General features: G+C 37.8%; 1 long non-coding RNA gene across 2 annotated transcripts in view; it reads right to left on the bottom strand.

Moving 5' to 3' along the window:
• The window catches only part of LOC121070107, a 142,968-nt gene that overhangs the window by 20,804 nt on the left and 97,678 nt on the right, over positions 1-24,486 (bottom strand). For both annotated transcript variants that reach the window (XR_005819896.1, XR_005819895.1), the window contains exon 3: positions 19,549-19,609. This is a non-coding gene — a long non-coding RNA (uncharacterized LOC121070107). The remainder of the gene's footprint in view (positions 1-19,548; positions 19,610-24,486) is intronic.

Raw genomic sequence — 24,486 nt, forward strand, 5'->3', positions numbered from 1 at the left:
AAAGATGAAGAGCGACTTTTTACTGTTCAGAGGTTAGGAAGAAATTCTTCACTCAGTGGGTGGTGAGGCACTGGTACAGGCTGCACAGAGAAGCTGTGGCTGCCCCATCCCTGGAAGTGCTCAAGGCCAAGCTGGATGGGGCTTTGAGCAACCGGGTCTGGTGGGAGATGTCCCTGCCCATGGCAGGGGTGGGGTGGAACTAGAAGACCTTTAAGCGCCCTTCCAACCCGAGCCATTCTGTGATTGTTCCAAAACAATCTTGGGGCTGGTGACAGCCCTAAATCCTCTGCATCGCAAATGTGAGATTTAAGAGTATCACATTTCAATTAGAAATATGCTTACGGCCACTGTTAAATTACTGATTTTTTTTTTTTTTTTTTTTTTACCTCCCCACTTGCCCCATCCTCTTGAAACAAACTTTTGCCAAGCTCCACTCTCTGTCTATATAACAGGGTTCTACATAATAATAATAAGGATTTGGTTCATACCAATCAATTGCGATAGAAACTCAATCACCAATCCATAAAACTACCCAGTGAGTAGGCTATATTGCAACTTAGTCTGGGTTCAAAAGTGAGAGGTAAGAATGGAATTAAACTGATGGAATCCACTGCCATGTGGACACATCAAACATCGAGGTGAGCAATATTCTGCAAAGGCTTGAGCCTTTGAAGGAAAATACTCAAATTTGCACTCAGAAAAAAAGAAAAAAAAAACACCACTCATTTTTCATTTTCAAAGGCCCCAAGTAGTACTAACTGCTGAGGGGAAACTAAAGCTTCTCTCCATCCAATTGATATGGTTTGGTCCATACCACTAAGGACTGAGTAGTCTTGCCATTGTTTTTTCCCCTAAGAACTGGATTGTCATGTACTAAAGAGTTTTTGTTTCCTGCACTCATTGTGGGAAAATGTCTAGATAGACCACACTGCTGAGACCCTTGCCTTTCTGTCTTACTCGTCTCTGAATGCTTTTGAAAATGCATCTTAAAAATGAACTAATCCTGTCTTTATATCCTATTAACTTTATGTAGCATTTAATATCCAAAGTATTTGTGAAATTAGGACTAAATATAATCAGATCTGTGTATTGGAAGACCATTAAAGCTTAACGAGCAATCTGCTATTTATTGTGGATGGTCTACCCATAGCTGCCAGGCACCTTTCCCACCCATAGTACCTCCAGCACTAATTTGAGGTAATAGGTATTTGCCTAGGCAGGCAGATCTTAAAATAAGCTAAAACTAGCTTAGGCCAGAAAAGCCCAGGCAAGTCCTGACACCCCACATTTGTCAGGTCAGTACAAAGTCTAAAGTCTCTTCCTATTAATGGCAAAAATCACATATATAATATACATACAGCAAATATGAAGGCAAAATGGAACAGGTCAAGTATGAAGACAACATGATCACACAACCAGACAGAATACCAGTGGTTCACAGACTGATAGCTTTTTCTCTTTTAAAAACATTTGTTTAAAATAAAATTTAGATATCTTACCACTCCAATGCTTTCTGAGGTAGGGCTTGAAGCAAAAGAAAGTATTACTGTATGGAGTTCACATAAGGATTTCAAGGCATAAAAGGCAGCACAGAAAGAAATAAGGTATGTATAGGAGAAAAGAGCAAAGAGTTCAAGAATGGTATCCTTTAAAGAGTGAGTAAGAGACAAAAGTATGCAATTTTGGAACAAATTTAACATTCCAAAAAAAAAAGCGGGGGGGGGGGGATTCTCTTTCCACTAAGTGTTTGACATATTGACCTTGTGTATTTTAGCTTTTCACAATTTGTGTTTGTTTCCTAAAGTCTGCCTTCAAAATGTTATCTGCTTTTACTGTCTTGGAAAGCACAATGGAAAGTGTAATTGCTACAAACAACTTTCAAGTTCAGCCGTGGCCTTTATGACACCATGGCTCAGGGTGCTCCTCTTCCAAGGAGTTTCTTGTGGCTGTTATGTTGTGAAGCCTTTACAGCCTTCCACTGCTAAGTGCTTTAAAACAGGCCCCCTTCTGAGTGCATTCTACAGAAGCTTTAGAACTTTCTTTTAAATGAAAAGGATGGTTATCTGCAAGCATTTACTGAGAGGCTGAGCTCAAGCATACATTATAAAACTAAGGAAGTGCAAAATAAAACCAAATTACTAACATCAAAGATGCCAGTTTCCCTCTTCTGACAGTAGCTCCCAGTGAGAAATAACCTTCGCTGCCAGGTTAGAGCTGGGAAGTGGCAGCGAAGAGGGGAGGGATGCAGATCAAAGGTAATAGCAAGCAGGGCATCTGCAGGTCCTTTGAAGTCCTCCTCCACTGCCCTTGTCCAGCACCTGTAAAGGCAGCAGTGGTGGCGGCATCATGCCCAGGCTGCTAACTTCTGATGCGAGGATAGAAAACTCTCTGTGGGAAGCACAAGCCGGGCTCCTTGGTATGAGCTCTCTGGGAAGCCTGTGCCTGAGCTCAACCACCCCATCCAGCGCACCTCAGGATAAGACTGGACAAGCCCAAGAGACCTCGGCCACTCTGCCACTACACTAGCAATAGCTACCTGGTATTCTTCTGAATGAGCATTTACACCTTCAATGCTTCACTCACCAATTATGACCTCAGTGGGGCAGAGAGCAGAGAAACTGTTGTACCCAGAAAGCCACCAGTCTGAAACCAAGCTGGGAAGCAAAGAACCTGCCTGCAAGAAGACCGCTGACAGGGAAAGAGTTGTTTGTAAATCCCTTTTACTCCTAGTCTCTCTTTCACACCACTTGAAGATTTCTCTGTTCAAAGCATTAATTATTCTAATTTATATTCTAATAAACATGGCTTTCAGCTTGAAAGCTTTATTATCTTCTTTGGGTGCTCACTATATAGCAAAGCAATAAATAGGCGTGACCCAAAGCTCTGGCTGCCAGGGGTCATCACAAATGCATTATGCATATTTAGTTAAATTGCTTTTAAAACATTTTTATTTCCACACAAAAGCATAAACAGGTAAGAGCACTGCAGGCCAACTCTTCCTTCCCTAAATATTAAAAACATTACAGAAAAGTAAATTCCACTGTAAGTAGATTCAGTACTCACTTTTAAAATGTTATATATGAACATTTCTATTGGAAGCTGGGAGCAGAGAGAAAAATAACTAGACACTTCTGACACCGAAAAAGAAGCTTGTCACAGCAAGGCAGTTTTAGATGCCAAGGTAGTACCAGCAAAGAAAAAACGGGTTGGGGGAAACAGCAGCTTGTAGACCTTTTTTTTGGAAGCTATTGAAACACTAACCATGCTGAGCTTAAAAAATTCTACAAACTTGGGTGAAATTGAGTCTGACAGCTTCCTGGATTTAGTGCAATTACAAACTTTTCTACATACTATTCAGCTAAGCAAATGATAGTACGAAAACTACAACAGGAAAAACTGAACATCTCTGAAGATACACAGTCGGTGGGTAGTAAAATACAGATAAGAATTCATACCACATAAAAATACAAACAAATATTTTTGATGGCCAAACACGTGCAGATGGTAAAATCCAGAAGCAATGGCCACTAGATGACAAGATCCACTACAGAGGCAGCCCTCAGCTTGTGGTCTTTTAAGTTCAGGTAAAGAAAAGCAGCATTGACTAATAATTATCAGACAAAGACTTGGAATGGAAAAGGGTTCATTTAATGGATGGTAGACTTTTCAGAATTTTCTTCCCTACTCCATACGTTATCTCTCTCGACTTATATGTCCAGCTGTGAAGGGACAACAAAGGGACAGCATTTCCTTTTGAAATTAGTTTTTTGTTTGTTTGGTTTACCAGAAAGTGGCATTTTAAAAAGAAGTCCAACTTACTGGCTTATTACTGGATTTCTCAGCTGACAAAGATGATCTATTCTGAACCCCCCAAAAAGCTGTTGTTGTATAAATCTGTCAAAAAAAAAAAAACTGTTTATGACAGCATCAAAATAAATCAAGGACACATCCATGAGATATTGACGGAGGTTGCTCTACAAATACGAACCATTATCAAGGAGCAAGACATGCAAGCAGCACAGCGTCCAACCATCAAAATGAAACCAAAGTTCAAAAAAGTCGCCTGTTTCACTGACATATTTCCTTCACACAGTTCTGACAGGAGGTGAAGAGCAGTCAACCTGATCTGAAAGGACACAACGAATGGTACTTCCCTTTAGTGAGTACTTAACTTATGCAGCAGAGAGCAGAAGTCATCAAAGCACATCTTAACTGCCAATTTCAACAGGCAATGTGAGATTGATCTGAATAATGAACTGCATTGGGTTGAGTGCCACTTGTTCACATACTAAATAGAGGAAAACAGCCACATTTTAACAACAGCTGTTGTCAGACTTACAGGAACATCACCATCTCAACAAACACTTCTTGCCAAATTCACTACTTTGACTGACTGAGGAATGAATACTAAGAATAAGTACATTGCATCAGTGGAGTGCTCTGAGGTCATTCACAAACGATCAGAAAGTGACACTGCCATATTTGAAAAAGGAGAACTAGAAAGGCCAAACTGATGATGCTAAAAAGGGATGAGGCATTGGAAATACAGGACAAAATCTAGAACAACAGTTCCATAATATTAAATAAATATCTGGTTCAGACTTTTGCTCTTTCTTTAGAGTTTGAAAACGCAGAGTGATTATGGCTCAATATTAGGTGGACAGTAATGTTACATAGAGCAACGGCTCTTAAATTTCATATTAACAACCCATAAACCTTCCTCCAACAACAACTACTCTAATGAGCAATGTCCTCCAGTGGTAAAAGACCTGTTCGTTCTTGCTGAATTTCAGACCCAAAGCGCTAGAAGTGTCTTAGGATCATTTTTAATATGCAAGGACCATGAGACTGCCATAAATTTGAATAAAAAGCTGACATTAAATATAGTGAGATAGTGGAAAAATACAGGACTAACACTAGGATGAGCTAATTTTGGTTCTGGGCTTGGAGGAAGGGGTATAGTTGTTATTTTCATGATTTTAAGATTTGGACTTGCATTGCCTCTATGCATAATTTTATGGCAAACTTACTAAAAAAATATATGTACTTGCACAGCCTTACCCGCTGTAGGCATACCAAACACATCTCAGTGGGTATCTAAGCATTCCAACAAGATAGCTACTTACCATCGCATTTCTAAACTTTATACTTTTAAAATGGATCAGTTAATTTCTAACTATTACATAGCTAAAACTAACCTTTTGCTTCCACTGCTTCTTTCTTGTACTCATTCACCGTGGCAAGAGTTTCTTCAAGAGCAAAGTTGCCACACTCTTCCTAAAACTTGCACCTGAGAGCAGGCAGCCTTGAACCACTCTCATCTGGCACTTCCTTGTCTACACCTATCCGCTGCCTCCTGCTTTTTTGTTCGATGTTTAATATTTTCTTAATCCCTGGCCAAACCCTTCAGTCTACATTTTGAAGACAGGCATAAGCCAACTGAGCAACTGCTGGGAGAGGAGCTGTTCCTGTACCCTTCAGTCCCTCTCCTTCCCAACAGCACGTTCCACAACTCCAACACTCATTAGATTCCTCCATAACTCAGAACACCTGAAAAGCCCAACAGAAAATCAGCTCCACAAAGAAAACAGCAAGCTGGTATAGCTGATGAAATGATCGATTTGATACTAATGCTGGCACAAGATAAGTAGCAGGACCAAGTACCTAGATCACCAAGCAGCCTCAAATTCACTTTTCTCAATTCTACCTACCTACATGCTTTGGAGCTGTGTCCCACCTCTCTGTTTTTTGCATGGAAAGTTTTAATCTTCTGAATCATTACCAATTAAAGACATGACAAACACACCCCTTAGCACCCTTATAACGGTATTCAGTAGTGAGGAAGTACAAGCCACAGAGGAAGAGGAGTAGAGGGATGCTCTTTCTCTATTCTGCCACTGCTCAGCATGGAAGTCTTCAGCAGCCTTTGAACATCACTGGTATTCTTCCATTGCCCCAGCTCCCAGTTTGTAAAGCCAAACTGGGCAAAACTGATTTTCTTAAGCCTCAGTTACCAGCTGCTTTGGATTATTTTCCTACTAACAGCTACACATTAGCATTTAATGACTGCTTTAACGATCACCCTAGCTGCCTAAAACATTTTGGGGGTTCTTATAAATCAAATGCACTTTGACAGACATTTATATTGGAGTAAAGTTTGTAAATAATAATTGGAAAACAGTTTTGTCATATCAGAGTTTGTCTGATGAAGACTACCCAAACCCTTGGTCATTTTATATGAAAAAAAAAAAAAAGAAAAATAGGAAATATTTCTGTTCATGATGAAAACTATTCCCATTCCAATTATGTTGAAATTTAGACTGGATGAGATACACTGGTACATTAAATATGGCAAGTAATGAAATAAGTATAAACAAATGTCACATTAGAAAAAAATCAACAAAACTAGCTAGAATGAATATTGAGAAAATCATTAATAGAAGGGTAAGTAATACAAATGCATGCTATCATTAACCACTTTTGGTAATGAAACTGTCAATTATATTTAGAGACTTTCTTCTACTAACAACATATTTTGTAAAAATTGGAAAACAAAAACCTTGAGATGAGGAAGTCAGTTTTCTAATTAACAACTATTTATCTGAAAAAGCATATTTTTAATTGCATCCTACTATTAAGGATAAAAACTTCCAAGAAAATAGGGGAGTTATCACCCAAAGCTGAACTTTTATGCATTTGCTGAAAGCTGTCCATGATGAATTAGGTACATAAACTTAGAAGGAAATACAGACAGCTACACAAATATGAATTGCTGTGCAAGTATAGACACTAATTCAGTGACATGCACTGTTAATATATGGAAACACTGAAATCTTTCTGGTATATTTGGGCACTCACAACAGAACGTGTAGTTTCTAAATACCTCACCACAGTCAAGTATGGAGCAAATGAGCAGTAGAATTTATTACCTAAAACTTTTCACACATCTTCTCTTCCTGATGGAAAAATACTTCAAAAGTCCCAGTTAAAAAAAAAAAAGTCCATAATGTGCATAGTCTGGAAAACCAATGTAGCTATGGAAATATGTAACCTATTTCATCTTCAACATTAGTTTATACAAGGGAGAATAAAAATATCAGCACAGGAAACATATCATTTCAGCTGCAATAGCAATTCTTCCAGTCAACAGATTTGGTAATGATTCCATATTTAGAGCTTTTCCAGTTTGAGTTATTTTTAATATTTTTACCATCCTAGGGAAGGGGGTTATTATTTTAACAAAGCAAACCATCTTTCAGTTCTTACAGTCAACTGTTCTTATCATCATGACACTTGAACACTGATTTAAAATGTTTGCTTTGCCAGTAATGAAATCAGGAGAAGGATGTTTCTAATCTTCCTTTGAACTGCTGATTAAAACACATACACATATATATATATATTTATATATGTAAGGTTTTGATGGTTTTGATCTACACTCTTGACACGTTGATCCCCCTTTACTTTGAAGATGGTTCAGAAAAAGAAGTTTCTAGCATATGCTCAAGTACCATTATTTGCATCAGAGATCCAGAACTACTATCAAAAGATATGTCACTCTAATACAAAGGGAGACAATTGTTTTAAATTGATTCACTTTCACACAAAGCGATAGCAATCAAATGTTTTAGAGTCCCTTAGCCTGCATTGAGTTTTTCATGTTACATAATGCATTACATCTGACAATTCATTGTGGTTCCAAAATTATTTTAAAAGATGATTCGAGTGGCAATAGTGGTAGAAGAGCAAATACTTTAAGCATTACAAACTAATAACTTAATTTTGAGTCATTTTCATGTACCAAACACAAATCTAAGCATCAGTTCAGTTTTTCCTCTCATGCTCAACACCAACTGCAAAATTACTTCCATCTTTGTGGCTGTTTTTTCCAAAAGCTATCATGTTGAAGAAGCCACGTCCCTAGAATTTCAACCACTGTTTCTAAAAAGCTGACAAGCAAGCGTGGTCTCCAACCAGGACTGCAACGTTTCAAACAGGTGATGCACACGTTAAATAGCCAACTAGCTGTCTGTCTTCCAACAAAACGGACCTTGCTTACCACAACTCTGCGCTGTGTTTAGTTGTAAACCTAGACATGATACCCAGTCAGCACAAAAACCAACTGTGGTCTTGTGCGAGTAAGAACAGTCCTCCTGTATAAAAATGGCTAGTGAGTTACTGTCCTTTTCATTACAAGTTTATTCTATATGATGATAATATGGATGTAACAAGAAGGAAAAAAATCCAAATACCTTACAGTTTCATTAAAGGATGAAACTGAAGTCAGACTGGGTACAAATCGCCTGCAGAACATGCCTGGTTGGGGAGGGGTGGACTTAATTGCAAAGATATGCACGAAATAAGTTTGTATGAGAGTATCAACTTCATCTCAAGGCTTCCAGAACAGTGTTGCAGGGAGAAAATCTGTGACATACCCTGCTGTATTGACTTTACTGTGTTTCTGAAGCTTGGACTCAAAGGGAGACAAAAATGGATTAATGAATGACTGTCTATAATTTTGCTTTCATAAAACTTTTGTTCAAATTTTGCATGAAGGCTCTGCAAGGAAAAATTAAATACTTCATTTAATGTTTTATAATAATATATTTACTTATTTACTTGGCACTATCTCCATCTGAATTATTTCTGTCAATTTCCCCCACGTTTTCCTCCAACTAAACAAAAATCCCAATTTATATACAAATACATAGATTATTCTCAGACACTTTCTTTTTTTTTCTTTTTTTTTTTTTTCCTCCTCCAAAAATGTGTGTGGAAAATTCTTTGCGTTACCCATCCTGGTAAAAGCAGAGGTGAAGCAGGCCTGTTTTCTCACAGTATGTGCCCAAGCAGTCTGAGGACAGCAGCATCAGATCCTTTACAGCCACTGAGAACTGCAAGGCGGTTGTGAATCAGTAACTGTACAGCATCCCTAAGCACAGATCAGCTAAATCTATTTCATTTCATGCTAACCTACCCTATGAAACATGTAATTGGTTATGCCTTTTGCATTATTTCCAATCGAGCTCAGATTTGCATTGTAAACAAATCAATTTGCCACTTTAATTGTTTAGCTCTGAGTCAACTTACAGGGCTGAGAGGGCAGACAAAACATAATAAATGGCTTCGTGTCCTGATTTTATCACAAGGAGCAAAACTAAATAACTTATGAGCCCAGTCAGTTCTATTGAGTTATGAACTAGCTCTTCCTCCAGAGTAAATTAAAATTCTTATTGCATACAAAAAGCCTAGTGAACACGTTTTATTACTCTTGGAGGGAAGTGCAGAAATAATGGAGGTAGAGCTAAGGTAAATATATAACCTGATGCCTCTCCAGTGGATTGTTTGCTAAACCTTGTAATTTTATGCACTGGTATTTGAATGTTCTATTTTCTGCCTGCGTATTCAGAGGGCTCAGTAGAAAAACATAAGTTGCTGGAACATGGCAAAATGAGAGCTTTGTGATGATAGAAGATGCTACTGTAAACAAACAATATGTCCTAAGAGCAATGACAATTTTCTGCTACATTTTCCAATAAGCAATCTCATCCCAATTCAGGAACAATGGGTATGTTAGTTAGCATTTGGGAAAAGAGCAGAGAGCATAAAGTAATAGAAACTAAGTAAATGGAAAAATTATGGAGTTTAGACAGAATGGAAGCTGGCATTTATTCTACAGTAGAAAATCATAGTTTTAGAAATATACAACTAAATATAATAGTATATATGTAAAACAGAGGAACACACACTTGAAATTATTACCAGAGAGCAATGCTGAAGTCCCTAAATGAGATAAGCATACACAGAGGAACGTTTGTCATATGCAGCATAAAAACGAGCTACAAAAAGGTGATAGCATCATTCTAAAGAAAAGGTACAGGAAGGCAACAGGCTAAAATTCGTCCCCCTAGCAGCAAAATTCTCATCAACTTAGTAGGTGTAGGATTTTGTGCACAGAGGAAAACTTTCACAATAATTGAAATACATAGACTCAGTGATACAGTGACAGAACAAGCTTAAACTTTATCACTTATCACTGACATTTGAACAAAAAGTAATCTATTCCAACTTTTTTTTTCCTGCAACGATTAAATGAACCTACAGCCATACCATGCATGAATAACAAAACACATTTTAAGTTATTATTTAATAAATGACAAGCCACATGGAAAAAACAGAAGTCCTAATTTGAATCTGCAAATGGGAAAGGCTAGTGCTAATCACACAAGTAAAATTTTCAGCACAGTAAGATCTTGGAAGTGACTGGACAGAATTTAGAACAGAATTCTTGAGAAATACTTCATAATCATGTAACTAATGGGACTCAAACATCTAAAGTTGAAGACCAGATTCAAACTGAGCAGCAAAAAACAGTCTAATCTGTTGATGACTTCAAAAATAGCTAAACTGAGCAAGAAGAATGTGTATTAAATAAAAATACCACAATTATATAACAATTCAAGTTCTGTTGCATAAATTACAGAGCACTCTTAAAAATATTTGTAAATGGAATAAATATAAAATAAAGAAGTCTTGCATATGGACTAAAACCCAAGCAAGCCTCAACAGGAAAGAATGTTACAGACACCAACCTACAGAAAGTGTCAGTATCTAAGGAACAGAAAGCTTGCTCAACTGAGAAAAACATGAAAGCCTATAAAACAGGGAAGGACAAACCTGGACTGGAAAAGAGGAGAATAAAGAGAGATTTGAAGAGCACCTTGCACAGAGTTTTCAGAGTAAGAAGTTTGAAGATACATCAGAGGAAGAAGACAACAAGGGACTCAGAGACAGTTCGACAACAAAAGTGTGAAAGAAGCACCTGAGATTGCCAAGGCAGAGAATTCAGTCACTGATTTGCACTGGTGATCCTTGCTGAAGATGTTGGGGAGGTTCTCAAAAATCAAATTATTTCTTGTAGCAGAAAGCTCTAAGGAGCTAAATCGGCTAGGAGAACAAAGCTCTAAGCCAGATGTCAGGAAGTCTAGAAGACCTAACAGAATTCACCTGAGAATACTGCAGATATTCACAGTAGTAGCAGTTATTAAAAAACTTAAATGCCATTGGAGTCAAGTTTATTTTATGAACATTTTTTTCTAAATGGAAAAAAAGCCAGCAGAGGGGTCTCCAAGGATCTCTTCTAGGGCCATTTCTATTCAACTACAGTCAATAAATGCAACATTAACTAAACAATCAGTTTCAATTTATTAGTGACCAGTGAAAGGGTGTTAAGAATAAGACTAAGCTCTTTCAGCTGGTCAGCCTGCCAATGGCAAGAAACATCAGCAGGACACTGCAACCATGAGTGAGTGGGCAAAAAAGTAGGAAACTAGCTCATTATCAAAGACCATATTCAGGGAAAATAGTCTAACCCACACTTACATAATGCTCACCTGAAAACTGGAAATTAGAATTCAAATATCTTGGAGTCACCCTTGCCAAATTGTTCTTTCTGGAGAAGCTGGCTCACTGCACAGAAGCAGCCAAAAAAAAAAAAAAAGACATTGGGCCTAGAGTATTGGGCACTAAGAAGAGTGCTAAGGAGAAGACAAAAGGATTCATGTGTTTCCACATCTTCAATAAAGTGTGCAATGCTGGTCAAGGTCAGTTCAGTAGCATGCAGTGGAAGTGGAAAAGTATAAAGGAGGCAACTATAATGTTTAAAGAGTTGGAGCAGCTGCCTTAAGATGAGGGAGTAAAAAGGCTGGAGAAAAGAAAGTTGAAGGGAAAGAGAATAAAGACGTATAAAATGCAAGCAATATGAAGAACTGCATTTCCTTACATCTTTGCAACACCACAGCTAGGGGGCACTTGGTGAAACTAAAAGGGGATTAATTTTAAAAAGATAAAATGAAATACTACTTTACACAGTGGATATTAAATTTCTAGGACTTTCTTTTACAGGAGGCTGTAGGAAGATGCTACCAGGAAGTTCACAAAGTAACGAGACATTCAGGGACAGCAGGTGCATAGATCAAGTACTAAAAGGATATAAATGAATACTAAAAGGCAGGGATGTAGCCTCTGATGTCCCTGATACAACTCCCAGCACTAAGGCATTAACTGCAGAAAGTAAGTCGGCTTACATGCTTTCCCTCAGGTAGCATCTCTTTCTGTCATTGCAGGAGACAATACAGGCAAAGAAAATTCTGCACCAGAAATAAATGTGTTTAGAGAAATACAAAACAAATTTATAACAAATTTAACTTAAATTCTGCCTTCATTTTAATGAAAAGGAGAAAGGATTTTGCAATCATTTAAAGGAATTGGAGCATATACTCTGATACAAATAGTCTCATTTCAAATTAGTGATATCATCAGCTTAACGAAATCACTTGTGACACAAAGACTGATTGATGTTTCGGTTTTGTGGTGGGTGTTTTAGAACAAGACTCTGCTGGCTTTGACATCTCCTACTGCAATGGTGGGATGAGAAAGAGCAACCTTAGCAGGATCTGATGCCCCTCTTAGGTGCTTGCATAGTCTTCATCAAACCAAACATGAGGATAGCATCCTTTCAACAAGCAAGACAGACAATACATCAACTGACAAGACAGCAATACACAGGAAACACGATAAAAAAATAAATCATGCTCTCACAAGTGGTTTCAGGTATAAACTATGGTGCACCTCAACCATAACAGTAGAGGTGAGATCTTGACTCTAGAAAAAGCTTGATGCTGTGTAGAACTTGCTTTTAAAACTTGTCTGAGGAAGGAAATCTTTAAATAAAACCTGAAAAATAAGTCCTCACCACATGTTTACTACAGATTTTTAATCAGCCTCTGTTCTTTCCTCTGTCATAGAATCAAAAAGAGACTATAGGTTACACTTCACAAAAACAGCTGAGAAGTTTGGAAAAATAGACTATATACAACTTCCTTGTATGCTCACACAGGAAAAATACTGCTGTCTTTTCAATACCACATTAATTTAGGATGCCAAGTCCACATTTTACCAATCATTTTATCACTCCATTTTGGTTTTGAAATTCTTCATGAACCTACCATGCATGCAGAGCTGTTTTCTCTATTTTTACCTCATACACAGTCGTGTTAGCTATGCCTACACTACTTCAGTGTTTCGTAAGAGTTGAGTAAAGCAAGTTGAGTTATTCCTTCAAAAATCCCAGGTGCAGTATCCATGGAGAAAAAAAAAATCAGTAAGAAAAATCTGAATTCAATCAGTTTCTATTCAGGCCTTGCTCATAAAAAAAATGAGCCTTAAGCAGTGAGCCAATGCCAGGAAATGCTAAACAGTTATGTCCATTGCTGTGAATGGGGATTACATGCTCTTTTAAGATACTTTTCAGATCTCAGGTGGCCCATTAGTCATTCTTCCCAGTCAAGATTTCCTATTTGACTATTTTGAAAAGACCAAGAAAAAAAATATTTTCATCATCTTCATCTTGATAGCATTTTGCTTATACTAGCACTACAATGTTACTGAAAATAAATTCAGACATGGCATAACATTGGTGTTACTTCATTTCTTAGCCCTAATTTCTATTCCACATCAGTATTTAGTTTGTTTGGTTTTCTCCTTATAGTCACAATTAGGACAATGGATCAAAAGTGTCACAAAGAGCTGTTCTTCAACTGCTACATGGCTATTACCACCATATATTGTACTATCAATAAAAGGAGCTAGCAATAACTGTTATTTCTGAAGAAGAGTCAAATAAGCTCTCTTTATGGTACAGCCAAGAGCAAGATGACTTCACTAATAGGTAACAAATTGCTGCTCAGATTGGAGCCAGCTGTCTAGCAAAAAAAAAAAAAGGATCATGCATTGATGTTTCGGAATGCCTGCTTTTGTAAAATGTTGGCTGGGTGCAGCACTATTTATATTCAGCTCTTCTGTGTGCTGCATTTGAGACAAAATGATAGCTACCATCTTAAAACAGCTCTAAAGTCATCTCTACCATGAAATCATAACTGGGTTTTATTTTGTTGTATTTTATATTGTTTTCAATTAGGACAGTGAAAATTTACAATCCAAAATAAGCAGGTATGCCACTCCAGCATTTAAAACAGCAGTCTCCAGAAAGACTGTCAGCTCTTGCGTTTATTCTATTCTACTTCAACTGGCTTACAGCAGATTTGCCACGACAGAAACATGAACACTTTCCCTTTCTGAGGCTGTCCCATCTTTATGTTCCTACAGCCTGATAAGGAAGGGTAGAAAGAAAAGTGGAACAGAAAGGGCACTTGTTCACTCATTCCTCACCACTTTCAGGCAGTTCAAGCTGACTGCGTGCTGGCAGACTTTTATTTCCCAGGTCCATAATTGCTTGCCCCGGCTGCATCTCTCTCAGAGGCCACCTCATTCCTTGTAGATGCCTAAGCAGGGTTATCAAGTTTGAAAGGCAAGTGAAGGGAACAAAAAGCACTAAGAGATCTGACTAACTCTCTTTGCGCCTAAACTCTCTTTGCGCCTAAACCTGAATGCAGATTTTTGTCTCTTATCTACTTAAGACTTGCCAGGTGCACAGTTTCCTCTCTCATTGTTTCTTCTTCATCTATTCCTCCCACAAGGAGGTAACAGGTTTGCTCCATCCCTGTGCAACCCCTGCAGTTGGCAGTCTGACAAAGGATGAGCCATCCTGCTGGAACCTCTCATCTAGCAAGCTAGCATTGATATGGACATGTTTCCATCTAGCAGGAGACAGTAGCATTTTCATGAGGGAGACCAACAAAACAGGAATATGCAACAACCATGTTGTCTCCCTCCAGCACTAATTCACACTTGTTTCCTGTCCTGAGTTCCAGCTTTTGGAAGCTTAGTTTGTGAAATATATGCTTTTCATCACTTTCTGAATAATTAAACAGAAATGCTTTGGGACTGCTCATTATAGACGTTCCAGCAAGGTGGTGGTGTTTTGGTTTTTTGGGGTGGGTAGTTTGGGAGGGGAATATTAAAGACCTGAGGACCAAGCCAATAGTATCATTTATTTTCCAGTCAAATGTATGAGTTAGAGAGGAATAAACATTCCTCTGAAACATGGGCACAGTCTCTTAACCACAGACAAACATTTTTTCTTCTAAAACATTTTCTTTTATATAAGATGATATGTGGACATATGTCAGTGACATTACAGGCTTAAATCAAAATGAAAGGATAAGATAGCCTGGAGAAGCTACACTAGTTTAGTAACTGGTGAGGGTCAAAGGGGTTACAGATGTGCTGCTGGCTTTCCATGCGTATGGCTCATGCTTGCCAAAGGAAGACAACTCCTGGCAAACCACTCACTTTTAATGAACTTCATTTAAGAAAACAACTGTTCTCCAGAAACGTGCCCAAAAAATGGGTTGTCTGTTCACATTATTATTTTAGTGTTCACAGAAAAGTCACATGAATTTATGGCTTCATAGAAAGATTTTTATTTTTTTGTAAAGACAGTGACAGTGCTCTGCATATGTGGGCCAGATCCTGAGTTCTTGCATGCCTAAGTATTCTGCTGGTGACCACAGGCCTCATTTTGATCTTTACTTATTGCAGCATTTTCAGGATAAAATTAATGCCATTTTGGATTCTTAGCTATTTTCCTTCTCTTTCTCCCCTCATTATTACAACATCACAACATTTAGCATAACAACTCTTTTCAGCACTAGCGGCTGGGAGTTTAAAGACATTTATTATTCTCCTCTTACAGGAAGAAAAGATGAATTATAGGAAAACTAAGACTAGCCCAAGGCTAACCAGATCCAATGGAGGTAAGTTAATGCAAGGTGTCCCATGAGAGGTTACGTTTAAGCACCAGATTTTGTTTGCATGTTTAAAAAAACACAGATACAAGACCTAGTTACAGATCCATAAACTATATTTACAATAAAGCTTCAAGGAATTTCACACATTCCTTACAACAACAGAAGTATGCATTTTGTCAGAAGACTGAGATTCAGTAATGAATTGGTTTGTCTTCACTAAAACTGAGGAATCAAAAACCACCTGTTTCTCCTGTCCTGTATCTTACCAGTGACAGTGAAAGAAAGACGAAAGCAAATGGTAGTCAAATTCCAATATATCAGACACCTTATCCAAAAAGCTACGGAATATCATTTCAAGCTCACCAGAACATATCTGTAGGGGGTTCCGGTGTCAGGGTTTTGGTGGGGGACTGCAGGGGTGGCATCCATACGGAGAGGCCCCATGCTGGACACAGCTGGCTCCAGCGGCCCCACCTCGGAGCAGCCATGGGCCCAGCAGGCAAGATGGCGGCAGCTGTGAGAGAAAGTGCTAAAAAAGGGCAAAAACACCAAGTGGCAGTGAGGAAAATGTGTGAGAAACAGCCTTGTGAGCACCAGGGTCAGAGAAGAGGAAGCAGGGCAGAGATTGCCCTGTAGCTGCAGAGAGGACCATGCAAGAGTGCTCCATTCTGTTTAGCGTACAACGTGACCAAGAAAAAGGGGTTGGAAGTCCAAGCCACCATTAACAACCAATTTAAAAAAAAAAAAAAAAAAAGGATTCTCTTTGATGGATATATGTAAAGGATGGCATTAGTAATGTGCAGTCTGACAGCATTCAAGCCACATGACTCAATTCTTTCATCGTAAATCCTTGACTATTTCACCAGCCTTCTGCCCCTCAATTTTTCCTATATTCACACTAATAAGAGAGCCAAATTCATGCTATTTTAAGCACATATGGGATTTCCTCACAGCAGTAGAATTCAGTATTTACAAAAGGAAACACTACATTGTTAAAAAATGACCTTTGTGTTTTACAACATGGGGAAGTGCTTGAGTATTTAAAATGAATAAAATTATACAAGATACCAAGGACTGAGGTTACTGAAGGTTATCCATTATTTTACAGAAAAGTTGTGAGGAGGAAGTGAACTTTTGACTGCAATTTTACAGTCACTGGTTAACATGCTGGACAAGCAATTGCAATTTAAAAAAAAAAATCAAGGAGATAAAGGATAATTTGAAAATGTCACCACTTTCCTAAGCTTATGGGAGAGCTAAATACACAGAGAAAACAATTGGGAAATATCACATTTGCCTTGCACATGAGAGGCAAACACGGAAATAAGACATTTGCAATAGATAAGCTATTAAAGGCATTTAAATGAAAGTGAAACACTCAGAAACAGCAGAGTATGATGTTTCCGTCCTCTGACTCTCATCAGATCCTTTTTTCCTGCCACACCTCCATGTTCTACAGACTTCTTCCATCTCTCCACCTGACCCAAAAATATCAAACATTTCAAAGGGCCTGAAACTAAACCTTTTACTCTCCCTGACCTTGAATTTGTTGGCCTAATGTTTATGGAAGATGTTACTTCTTGAGAGACCAACATCTAATGATATTTACATCCTTCTAACCAAACTAAAATGCAGTCACTTATCAGTAAGCTCTTCCTCAGACTCAATCATCACCTATTTACCACTAGGAGACAGGCTGTTCCTTAAGATTTATCCACATTGCAGTCATCATCTTACAAACATGCCTAAAACGTCTATTCACAAGCTAGCTGAGGCTCTGCTAGCAGAGTGGCTGTGCTAGTACAAAACTCAGCACAGGGTCAGACTTAGCTATCTGCAGTGGCAAAAGCCCCCAAGCTACTTTTTTTTCCAAGGCAAGCTAAACACATCTGCATGAGAGAGTGTCACAGTAGGGACTGCAAATACAGATCTAATCCAAGAATTCATACCTGCAAAGAATTCTCCTCTGAGAAAACAGGCAATTAATTCCCTAAATGAAAATGGATCCCTGAGGATCTGTGCAAAGGTCAAGAAGTTTCCTTTAGTTTTATGCTATCCACAGCCTGATAACATCAAGAGGTTCTCAACAGCATCCACAATTTCAGAAGGGGTTTGCGTGTCACGGAAATGAAGAGTCTATAAAACCTTTCCCAAAATACAGTCATTAGCAAACCAGCAAGATTACTGCAGACTTCACAGGGGTAATGTTGTAGAAACCAACTGCTCTACTTCCCCGGTGTGGACACTCACATTAGTAATACTCTGAAAATGAGACAGATTGGAGATAGCAGAAGCATTAACCCTTGCCAGTGGACACCCATTCTCCCTTACGTTGGGCATTTCTGATAAATTCTGCTGAGGGGAGCAAGAACTAGAGAGATTTTACTGACTTAACCAGAAGAAAAAAAAAATTATTTGGAAAGCATAGCCACACCTAACCCACACCTGAGCAAAAAAAAAAAAAAAAAGTTTGGTTTCCCCTCCTACCCCCCCATACCCCTATACTAAATGCACTGACTGTCCAGTGTAAGAAATACCAACACTCTGTGTAGTGATTCTCTGTGTTGCTAGAGCCAGAAACTTGATACAGTCACCACCATATAAAAACACTTCAAGTATTTTGTACATTCAAAATTCATATAATAAAACTGGAAAAGATCGTCTCAGTGTAGCACAGTACACAAATAACTGCAAAGAAACAATTGTGTGTTTTTCTGCCTCCTGGGTAGTTAACACTGCTTTTAATTTCATCTCTGTCATTTCACATTATCATCTGCAAAAGCTCATGGCCAAGAGTTTGCCCTGGTAATAGCTGACTGTTCTCTTTGATATCATCACTCCTTGCTCTTTATGGACAGGCCAATATTCATTGTGATTAGCAAGGGACAACCCTGTCTATCCAGATTAGTCATGAATACTTAGCAGTTCACTCCATGCATCATCACTAATCGCTGTAAAAGAAAAAGTCTGGAGTTTTATGTGTGTTTAAAAAAAAAAACAAACAGGAAAGACCATAATTTTCCCTCCCCATGGAAGACAACAATGCAACTATGCTTTGCATGTATTCATCACATTTGGTGAGAATTTGTTTCAATCACTAATTCCAGCAAATACTACCTTATTGGTCAGCTTTTTTTACCTTTTGCCTGAAATTTAGTGTTCCACGAACCCGTACTAAAACATTACATTCTTAAAACAGATTCAAAATTGTCAGGTATTGTCAGGTAACTCAGTTATTCCACTCCTTAAGCTACACAATCATACCTCTCTAAAAGATGATAAACCTAAGGAAAGTTTAGTGGCAAGCCCTTCTACCATGTGAATAATTGTGTTTAATAACATACATGCTTAGTCCTAGAAAGATATAAAGGTACTATTTCTACTCCCAGTTTCATGTTCCAGAAAAAAGGGAGGTGTGAGGGGCAGGGTGGTAGCGAGAGCAAGGGAAGAGGAACACACTTAAATGGGGGAAACTAAAATCATTTATATCATATTTGCATGATCTTTTTTCAGAAATTTAGTCTTTCCTTAAATGTTATGTTCATAAAATTATCAGTTATTTTTCTTGTCTTCAGAGACATTTGCAAAATAAGCATATATTTTTAACTTTTTATTTTGCTTTGGATTTAGCCAAACTGTTATTGAAATGAATCTATGGTAATTCTCATGGATTTGTTTCAGATGGTGAACGATGCACTTACAGAAAATGTGGCCATATAAGTATAGCTAAGTAAAGTAATACTGAGCTGATATGAACCATACCTTTTAAAATTCTTTCATAAATGTAACATTTTACATTATCATTCATTAAAATGAAAACATGTGATCAGTTACATACCATTTTATCATAGGACAGCTCTTTTCTTTTTTGTCAGAGAATGCTTTTTCCAGACTTTTTCCTGCAATGAAAGAAAATTTGTGTAAGACTGGATTTATAAAATTTTATCTGCCAGAAAAGTACTGCTGTTGACTGATACAACCTCCTCCACCAAGAACTACTACTTTCTCCTATGAAATAGCACTGGAAATCACATTGTTCCATTCATAATTCCTTCATTTCAACAATGTATGGCAGGTAAACAAACAAAAATACTGCTGTGGAACTGTTACAGATTTTACAGACACTAGGTTTGATGCAGCCAAGAAGGTGAAGAAGTGGAAAGTTTTGTACTAGTTTCACCCACAGGCCTTTTCTTTTATCCTTCATTTGCCATACCTGATGAATACCTCAACTCTATTAGTTCATGCCAGAAACTCCAGTTCAGGCTGAAACTCTCATCTGGCATTCATTTTTAGCTAAAAATCAACTCTGAACTTAGAGCTAATATAGCTAATAAATCCTACAATCATCAGTGGCTATCTCTATATCAGTAAACGGTACAGTCCAGAAAGAGCAAATATCAAGAGCAAGTTAGCACGTACTGAAGAACAAAAAAGTTTATTTTATTTTGAGTCTAACTCTAATCTGGTCCCATGAAGTGAGTGCCTGTTAGCCACTAGGGCACGCTAGATGCTTTCCAGAGTGCATCCTCCAGTTTAGGATTATCCAAAAGGACAGTTCTGACACCCTGCAACGTAACACAAACCAAAGCACAGGCAGTGGAGATAACTAAGGGATTCCTTCACAAACATGGTCCTTATCCACATTAAAGCACTTAAATAGACTTGCTCATGATAACCTAAAAAGAAGCATTATATTTCTTTGAAAATAACATAGATTTATGCACAAAGTATGGGAATTCTTTGCATTGGATATGAACATCAACTACTATGATGGTAAGAAGCTAGAAAGGCACCTTCCCTCAAGACTTAATTTAGCTCGGCTTTTTGTTGAACATCTGGCAGATACAACTGAGGAGAAACACTTCTGAAAATGTCCTCAGTCAATCAATACACATGAACATCTAGAGAGAACATCTAAGAAGGATTTGTGTGTCCTATTTAGAGTTTTGACCTGGAGCTGTCACCATTTAACGTTCACTATAACCCCACTTTGATTAATATTGTTAGACTCCACACGGAAGAAGATAAAAGCCACATAAGTGGAATATTTAAGATCTCTCTGCAGCTCTTCTGCAAACCTGGTAATGAAATCAATCTGCTAATTAACTAGTATTATTCATTTCCCTACAGCCCATTAGTGTGCTGTCACTCTAGCACCTATATATCATATTAGGTTTGTCAGATTGTTTGTTACTTTGTTCCACATTTTTTTCAGAAGACCCATTGTGGACATTAATACCATACGTCAAATCCTCCATGGCAGCATGCATAGGTATGTTATTGATATACTCATTGCCTATAGCAATAATTTATAAAGAAGCTGGCAAAACTTATTGGAAATTCAAGGTACTGAGATTCTTGCAAGTCCTTCTATATTATGATCACATTCTTCCGTACATTCATTCAGAAACTTTTATAGTGGATCTGATGCTAAAATACCAGCTATTCTATACAACTATTCTACATTATGTACTTCTAAGAATATATATGAAGTTTAAATCTGTGCATAGCCACTATTAATGTTAACAGGACATAGGAGTCCAAATATACAACCCAGTTTGAGAAATCATGGCATTAGACTTATTAAGTGAAGAATACTATTTTTCTAATGATCATCAATGCAAATAACCCCTTAAAAACACGTTTTCTAAAAGATCTTTTAGCTTTCTAATCTCTAGCATTCCTAAATGGCCTACCATGAATTTAATGTATGAGATTTAAAATAGATTTTGACTTTCAGTCTAAAACATCTTCTAGTCATCTAGGAATTTTAAAGATATGCATCTTCAGCTTCAATTTTTTCTAGTGACCATAGCGTAGTTCTATTTTAAGGCACTTTAACTGTGAACATTCTGATCATCAGCATGATAATGTTGTAAATTCGGGACTAAGGATATCCGAACACAAAATTCAGTAAATAAAGGCCTTGAATGTCACTTCTGCATTAACCCATTGTTAACAAATCTGTACTTCTTGCATGCAAGAGAGGTGAAATAATGTGAGACGTGTACACTCCTACTTTTTTTTTGTTTTTTAAATCACCCCTCACCAGGGTCTAGAAAAATAACAGGTGCAATCCTTATCTGATTGTTGAACAACCAGTCTATGTCAGTGCTTAGATCCATTAAAGAACAAATACATTCAAAAGCTCAGCCAAAGGTGTCACCTTGCCACCTTAAGAGTTCACATGATTTTTACTCTTATTATTCCTCCATTTATGGATGGAGGAAACTCAGTAAGAATAAGTGGATATCCAGGACTAATATTATTTCAGTTCATCTCTGCTCTATCTGCAAAAATTAAGCTATACCTTAATTGCTGTTTATGTAGACAATCAAATGCCCAGCGCACCTGTGCTGAGACTGTTTGTGTCTCTAAAGCACATTTACTCATGTGCTATCACTTCAAATACAAGTCAGCTTTTAAAAAGTTCATTTCCTCTGTGGTCAGTTCACTAGCTGAGGTGCAACTTTAGTGGTGTTGGAACTACCGGGACAGCAGTGGAGCCACAAAGACCTCTTGGCTAGGAACAGGTAAGGGAATGCTCAGCATGACAAACTCTTTCCCTTCTTTCCTCTCCACACCTTTTCCTTTCTGCATCCAAGCAGAAGGTCATCTCCTTTTTGTTGCCCGCACATACATTTATTGTGTTCAAGACTTCTGAACAGGGAATACAACTCTGTCTCACAAGCTGACTCCCATGCTGGGAGGCACTGCTTTTTCTGACGGCTCTGGAATCTAAAGGCGACGGGGTTTTTTTTCCTCATGTAATAAGACTGGCAAACTGCCACCTGGCATCCAGAGGTCTGGTCTGGGATTTAGGTTCCAATTCTTGCACAGTGGGAGAGTTCCAGTAAGTCAGGTAGGTTAGAAAGAGTCAAACAAACCCCTGTGAGTCAATAAATTGCCTGGTCAGAGGCTGAAGTAGGAGAGAATGCATCTTATGCAGCTCCTGTCATTTCTTCTGTCTGTTCTGTAATTCCTGATTATGGGGCTTCTAGTCAAGTTCCCCAAGTAGACCTGAAGATGGGGGTCTGGCCTTCACACTTACCAAAAATTCCTAATAAATCAAGAACCATTAAAACATCTCTGATACAATCCTGCCGGGTATTTGGAGCATACATCCCACTTGGATACAAAGGTATAAATGAAATTGCAGCCTTCCTCCATTACCTATACCACAATGTTTCTGTTTCAGTACATGCAAAAAATGTCAGTTCATATTTCTACAGTTTACTGAAGTGTCCTAGAAGTGAAAATAAATTTGTAGATCTATTTTATTTCCACAGATATCAAGAGAGTTTAGATTGCATTAAAATAAATAAATAAAAATCAATCTCAATTGTCTCCAGTTTCTCTTAGAGTCATTTCACAACATATCTTTAGTGCCAAGGAAATGTTATCTACTCTGTTATACAGTCCCAAAGGAGACATGATTCTCTAGCTTTTCGCAAGGAAAACTAGACAAGGTCACATATGGAAGGAATGTGGGGTGGAAGGAGTGAAATATATGGCTATGACAGACTAGATAACTAGTAGAAGAAACTACCAACTCTTAGCTATGCTGTGATTTTGCGGTGTTGGCATATGTTACTTATCTTGCTGTAGAAGATAAAATATAAATCTGCTTAATAATGAAGGCAGTCTAAAGTTCACTGGAAGTAAGGCACTGTATAGTAATTTGCACTACTCGCAATGGTGTAAAATATCTTCCTCCAGGTTAGGCTTACATAATGCACAGCAAATTCACATTCACTTAGAAGTGAATGGGTGACTTGAACCAAGGCTGATTTCAGCGAATTCATTTCTGAGACAAATAACCCAATTGAGTATAATGAGTCTGTGAAGCTGCCTGGAGTAAAACATATGAGTAAGTGATTGCATGATTGAGGCCTGAGACATTAAGAAACATACTGCTGCTACCCAGTAATAGTGCCATTAATGCAGCCATTTATTGGTTTATTTTTACTTAGAACAGGAGAAAATGCATTGCCCTTCTGAGACCACAAGAAATCAATACATTTTCAGCTTTTAATAACATGATCTAAAACACTTGCTATAGTCTGCAGTGAAATCTGTTGTGGGTATATGATGCCATTCATTCTTCTCCACAATATTATTTGCATTTTAACAGACACAAGCAAAGACTTTACTGAAGCAATAATTAAACTTATGCTACACTGCCTAAAATGAAAATTATGTGCATTTTAAAAAGCCTAAAAAGTTATTTTAGCATCTTTATTTTCATAATAGAGACAAATAGTCACCAAAATGTATGTGTAGTACAACCACTAACTCAAAACAGCACCAAACATAGTATTAACAAGGTGTCATTGACTACACTTACACTGTAAAAAAAATGTAAAAACATCACATGCGTAAACCCATGCTGAATCAGATGCCATTTATTGGAGCTTTTGACACCCTACTTTGAGGGGATCCGCTGTTACATATTAACATTTTATATGAATATTAATAGGCTGCAAATACGAAATTGCATGACTTAGGAGCTTGATCACGATATTAAGCCATAAGTCCCCCGACCAAAGCATAACAAGTACTATCTCAGGAGACACTTAATCCTGGACCTTCAAAATGAAAGAGGCACCACTGACTCAGGGGAATTGCTTCAGAAGCATCATGCCTCCATCAGCAGGAAGGGCAGCACTCCCTAAGGTCAGAAAAATGTGGTTCAGTAACTTCAGTACACATCACCATTCCTGGCCAGCAATGCTAAAAGCTTTAAAAAAGTAATTTACATTTAATTTTTTTC

The sequence above is a fragment of the Cygnus olor genome, chromosome 4, assembly GCF_009769625.2.
Source record: "Cygnus olor isolate bCygOlo1 chromosome 4, bCygOlo1.pri.v2, whole genome shotgun sequence".
NCBI classification, from domain to species: domain Eukaryota; kingdom Metazoa; phylum Chordata; class Aves; order Anseriformes; family Anatidae; genus Cygnus; species Cygnus olor.